Consider the following 6,360-nt stretch of genomic DNA (forward strand, 5'->3'; position numbering starts at 1 on the left):
CTCTCTCTCTCACACACACACACACACACACACACACACACACACACACACACACACACACACACGTTCTTTGGGGGAGCGTTGAAGACGCCAATGAGCCCCTGCCTCCACTAGAATAACTGCTGCCGCCTCCTCCTCCTCCTCCTCCAACAGCACCAACACATTTGCTGCCCAGCGCTGCGGCTGAGGTGAAGCCGGCAAAGCTCCCGCTGGTGCCCCCGCCCATGGCAGCGGCGGTGGAGCCTCCCCCTCTCCTCGGAGCACCTCAGCTGGGCTCTGGGTTACCCCTGCCACCGCCTCCACCTCCGCCGCTTTCCTACTAGCTCCCGCGGCCTCAAAAGCACAGCAGAGGAGGAAGGGGGAGGGATAACGCGGGGGTCAGCTCAGGTGCCAGTTCTAGCCGCCTGCAAAGGACTTCCCCACGTTTGCTTTGGTAGAAATCTCTGTGCGGCAGTTAGAAACTGCTGCGCGGGGGTTTCTTGCCACGTGCGCGGCCGCGCAGCCGCGCACCTTAGAGGGAACAGTGCTGGTGACAGTTATTGGGAATTTGTAAGAGATAGGCAGAGCACACAGTCCTTAAATGTGAAATTCCCCGTGTTAGCTGGATCTATTAATGAGTTTCCTCGTACAGAAACTCTTCACAGGGCTTTGAAACTCTGACCGCTCCATAAAACCTAAGAGTGCAAATTGTTTTTACAATATTTCTGACTCGTAAGCATGTCAGTTCATATGCCAGCCTTCCTTAACTTAGGTATCTTCAAGAACATAAGATTTTAGTTTCCAAAATTCTCAGCAATCGTCATGTTGATAGAAAACTCAAAAACTAGAATTCATTTATCTGGGAGAGAAACTAAGCTAGGGAAAGCTTTATATACCACCCATTATTATTATTATTATTATTATTATTATTATTATTATTATTATGTTAATCTTTGATGAGATTCACAGCCTTTGGGGTTGGTTGGTAGCTCATTAGCTCGAGTCCTAACCAAGGACCTAAGAACTGTTAAGGTAACATCGGAGGATATAAGCTGTTTCAAGTATTTAGTATTTAGTATTTAGTATTTATTGAACATTTATAGGCCGCCCTTTTCCCTGAGGGAAGTAGGGTGGTTTTTTGTAGAATCAGAATGTTCAAGTCTGATAAATTTAAAATTTCCAAATAGCGAGGTAGCCCTTTAGGTATTGCTCCAAGGGCTCCAATTACAATCAGGACAACACACAATTTCTTTTTCCACAGTCGCTCAACTTCAATTTGCAAGTCCCGTACTTTGTGATTTTTTTCTTGCTGTTTATCTTCAATTCGTGCATCTCCAGGTATTGCAATGTCAATGAACCATACTTTTTTCTTTTCAACTATTTTTATGTCAGGTGTGTTTTGGGCCAAGTGCCTGTCAGTCTGAATTCTGAAGTCCCACAAAATCTTGACTTTCTCATTTTCTAAAACCTTCTGAACCTGATGTTCCCAGTGGTTTTTGCTGTACTCAAATCCAAACTTTTGGCACAATTTCCAATGAATGATCTTAGCAACGCGGTCATGGCGTTGTAGGTAGTCAGTTTGTGAAATTTTGCTGCACCCACTGATCAAGTGGTCGACTGTCTCATCCTTCTAATTACAGAGGTAACATTTGCTGTTTGTGGTAACATGTTGAATTTTTGCCTTCATGCAGTTTGTGGCTAAGGCTTGTTCTTGAGCTACCAAAATAAAGCCTTCTGTTTCTTTTTTCAGTGCTCCTGATCTTAACCAGTTCCAAGTTAGTTTTTGGTCAGCTTTGCCTTCAATACTTTTCAAGTATTGACTATGCATAGCTTTGTTTTTCCAATTTTCAGCTCGCTTCTCAATTACTTCTTTCTTATATTCAGCTTTTGACTTGGTTGTCTTTAAAAGGCCTCCTTTATTTGCTTCCTTAATCATTGGCTCTTCACTTTTCTGGGTATAATCATTCAAGCTGTGTTTTTCTTCTTCCACAGTCTGTTTTACTTGTAGGAGTCCTCGACCACCCTCTGCTCTTGGTAGATATAATCGGTCAACATCACTTTTAGGGTGCAAAGCATGATTCATTGTCATAAGCTTCCTTGTTTTTCTGTCCAAATTGTCCAACTCCATCTGGGTCCAGTCAATTATTCCTGCAGAGTATCGAATTACAGGTATAGCCCAGGTATTTATGGCTTTTATGATGTTTCCTCCATTCAATTTGGACTTTAATATCTTGCGAATTGGTCAAATGTACTTGGCTGAAGTTAATTCCTTGACTTTATTATGCATTAAGTCAGAGGCCTCTAAAATCCCCAAGTACTTGCAGCCTTCTTCTGTTTTTACTGCCTTTATCATTTCTTCATTCTCAAGTTCTATTCCATCATCTTCTATGACCTTGCCTGCTTTGGATGCCATTGTTGCACATTTGTCAATTCCAAACTGCATACTTGGCTAAATTCTTTTGTGCTTTCAATTAATAAATTCAGTTCAGATTTTGTTTTACCAAACAGCTTCAAATCATCCATGTACACCAAGTGTGAAATTTTCAGTCCTTTCTTTGCAAGTTCGTATCCATAGTTCATCTTCTTCAAAATGATTGTCAGCATTGAGAGAATAAAAAGTAGGGGTGAAAGAGCATCGCTCTGGAAAATGCCTCGTTTAATTTCAACTTCACCCAGTACTTCTTCATTAGCTATAAGCTTCGTTTTCCAGAGGTTCATTGAAGTTTCCATGAATTTTTGTATGTTGCTGTTGATGCCAAAGATTTTCAGGCATTTCTTGATCCAGCTATGGGGAACTGAATCAAACACTTTCTTATAGTCTATCCAAGCCATGAACAGGTTGGTTCGTCGTTTCTTTGAATTCTTTAGGATTAGTTTGTCACTCAGCAGTTGGTCCTTTGTTCCTCTTGAATTTTTGCAGCATCCTTTCTGTTCTATAGGAAGCAAATTATTTCTTTCCAAGTATCCATAAATTTGGTTTGCAATGATACCAGTAAGGAGCTTGTATGTTGTTGGCAAACAGGTGATTGGCCTATAGTTTCCAGGATCCTTTCCTTTTTCTTTATCTTTTTGGATCAAAAATGTCCTTCCAGTTGTCATCCATTCATCATTTTCAGGTGTTTTTAAGATCTGGTTCATTTGGGCTGCCAATCTTTTGTGCACACTTGTGCCTTTAACCAGAAGCCATGTAACTCATCTGGTGCAGGTGCACTCCAGTTCTTCACTTTTCTTGACTGTCTTTGCACCATTTCTTTTGTTATTTTCACATCTTCCATTTTATGCACTTTAATAGAATCCTCAATCTGTTTGATCCATTTTGCATTTCTGTTGTGCATCTTGTTGTTTTCCCACAAATTCTTCCAGAATTTCACAACTTTTTCTTTATCAGGTTTTTCATTTGTTGTTACTCCATCTCCACTTTCTAAGCTCTTATAAAACTGGTGCTGATTTGCTCTGAACTGTGAGTTTTCCTTGAATTGAGTTACTCAGTTTTCATATCTTTTAATCTTTTCAGCAATGGCAACAACCCTCTGCTTCAGCTCTTCAATTACTATCGCAATCTCTTTATTCTCCAAATCGTATCTTGCTTCCAGATTGCTTTTGACCTGCTTGTTCTTTAGCTGACCTTGCCTTAGGTTCAAGTTGCTCAAGTCTCCATGAAATTTTTTGATCTTCAATTCCAACCGAATTTTCCATTTAGGCTTCCTCTTCTTGCCTCTTTGGTTGTTTTGTATTTTCTAACCCAATTCTTTGGTGGTTATGAAGGCTGCTGCATACATCAGCTGGTTTGTAGTGGTTTGAATGGTTTGCACAGCCTCATTGACTTTTTTTAGTACCTTTCTCAATTCTTTCCGGTGCACTTGGTTCAACTTTGGCAAATGTGTTCTTTCAGCATCTTCCATTTCATGATTTATTTTCTCAGCTAATTGAGCAATATCTGTTGGTGTTTGTTCTACAGTGCTTCCTTGTTCTTTATCTTCATCCATTTCAGCATCCTTTTCCTCTCTTTCTTCCTCAGTTTGCTTTTGAGTCTGCAAATCATTCTTGATGTTACTCTTCTTTGTTGGTATACTCAGACCATTAGTTGCTTTCTCTTCGATTCCTATTAATTCTGCTGTAATGAAAAATTTGTGGCTTAGAATTACACGTCGTTGGTCCATTAGCCTTTGTTCACTGATATCACAGTCCGTGTGGTTCACTTTCCAAATCTGATACATTCGCTTTTGAAATCCACATTATGCTGGCTCAGACTGATAGTAAGCTTTCATAATAGAGATGTTTTCTTCCCTAGTCCAGATTTTTCGCTTTTTCACTTTTTCTTCCAGTAGCTTGTCAGCTCCATGCCCTGGTTGCCTAGCAGAGGGAGCTGAGCTCTGTAGCTCATTTTGCGCAGAATGTCCAGGAGCCATAGCAATGGAACCCTTGTTAATCCGGGCAACAGTTCAGCCGGCATAAATTTCATTTTTTCCGTATTCACCATATTTGTATGGGTTGTGGAGCAAATTTTGTCTGGCCCTTCACCTAAGACCTGTCTGATATGGTTGTACCTGTTCAGCATATCCCTTAGGATCATTAGAGCACGCAAGCCCCTCCACCACCACAAGGCAAAGCTCCTGGGAGGGGTTGTTATTATTGTTGTTGTTGTTGTTATTTCATTAAACATGAAACTCAGTCACCTGAACATTTAAAGATGTATCGCAAATATTATTGACCGGCACTGATGGTTGATATGGGTTGCTGCCAGCATCCTAGGTATTGACCAAGTATCTTCTTAAAATGTATGGTGTTCCGAGTAGCACAATTTTTTGTAGTTCTGCTGGTGTTATTGCAGGAAACTGTAATTTCTTGATGTATTTTGTAAAATTCTTGGACATGGTGCCAAATGCCACAATGACAAAGGGTATCACTGTCACGTTTCATCCATAATCACGTAGTTTCAATGGCCGGGTCGAGATATTTCATTATTTTTTCTAGTTCCATTATTATTGTTGTTGTTGTTGTTATTGTACAAAGATACAACTCTAAGTCTGAACAGTAGTCTGTAATGTTGGAAAGGTGGAAATAAAAAGAAGAGGATGGCCAGTAGTAAGGTGGACAGACTGAATTGCAACAATGATAGGTGTACCTTTCGAAGACCTGAAAGATCATGTTGGGGGAGATTACGGTAGAAAATCTATTTGTGAAGTCATTGAGTGCTGACACATAGATAGCATATCATTCCAGCTTTCTATTTGTATAATATGCCATATGGACATAGAGATGTTCAGCAGATGAACTAGCTGATGTGTACATGCCTACGTATCTCCCAACTCCTCCATAAGTTCCTTTCCTTTTGATCTGTTGAGTGAGTAAGCAGTAAGCAGTAAAACCTGGATATGGTCATTTTCAATGCATATTTTAATATGCTCTTTTCATATGCTTCACATCATAATTTATTTAACAAATAAAGCCTATTTTGCAGAACAGCAAACAAAAAAACACTTTTAAAATTGCTTTGCTTTTATAACTCAGTGAACTGGGTTGTAATAAGGAAGGGTTGGGTTTTTTATTGTTTTGACTGGTTTGATTATTTCTATGACTTAGGTATTAAAATTCAGATATTTTAAAGAGAATAGTAGTGGAAATATAGTATATGGAGCTTTGATGATTGTTTAGAAAATGCAGTATAAGGCCAAAAGATTAAGGGTAAAATTGCAAAGCCTAAGTAGTGTACTTCAAAGCATACTTACAGTCAATTTTTCCATTTTAGTGATCTGTTTGTTTCACTAAATTGTTTATAATGGGTTCAGAATAGCCTGTATTTAGTTTAAAAACCAAACAAAAAAGGCTATGACTTAATACCAAATCTTGTAATTGAAAGGCTAAGATTCACTGAGGCAAAACTAGAGAAGCCTTAAGTTTGGTCCATCAATGTATTTTAGGATAACTGATGAGTAGAAAGTCTTCCTTACATGTTCAGGTAAATGTTTGTGAATACCGTTCACATACAGTAGTCTTTAAGCATCAGTTCAGTTCATGCATTAAATAGCATGTGTTGAATAAATAGTGGTTCATATCAATAATATTTAGAGTAAATAAAATCACCCAAATCTATGAGCATGTCTCTGGGTCAGGGTGTCAAACTTGCCCACAGGCCGGATGCATCACGCGGTGGCCACACCCATGCCCAGTTTAGCAAAGGGGGGAAAAGTTGCGATGCATCACATGAGGACACCATGACGAGGCGAGTTTGATTCCCTGGGGCATAACATGCCAATCATCACCGAGCAACCTGCCAGAATCATTGGCTCACCAGTGACTATCCAAAATGAATTTAATGCTTGATAAACTCTTTCTATAGAACTATAATAGAACACCATCTAAACTGTACAAAGGTTGATT

The sequence above is a fragment of the Thamnophis elegans genome, chromosome 1 (assembly GCF_009769535.1).
Source record: "Thamnophis elegans isolate rThaEle1 chromosome 1, rThaEle1.pri, whole genome shotgun sequence".
In the NCBI taxonomy this organism is placed as follows: Eukaryota; Metazoa; Chordata; class Lepidosauria; order Squamata; family Colubridae; genus Thamnophis; species Thamnophis elegans.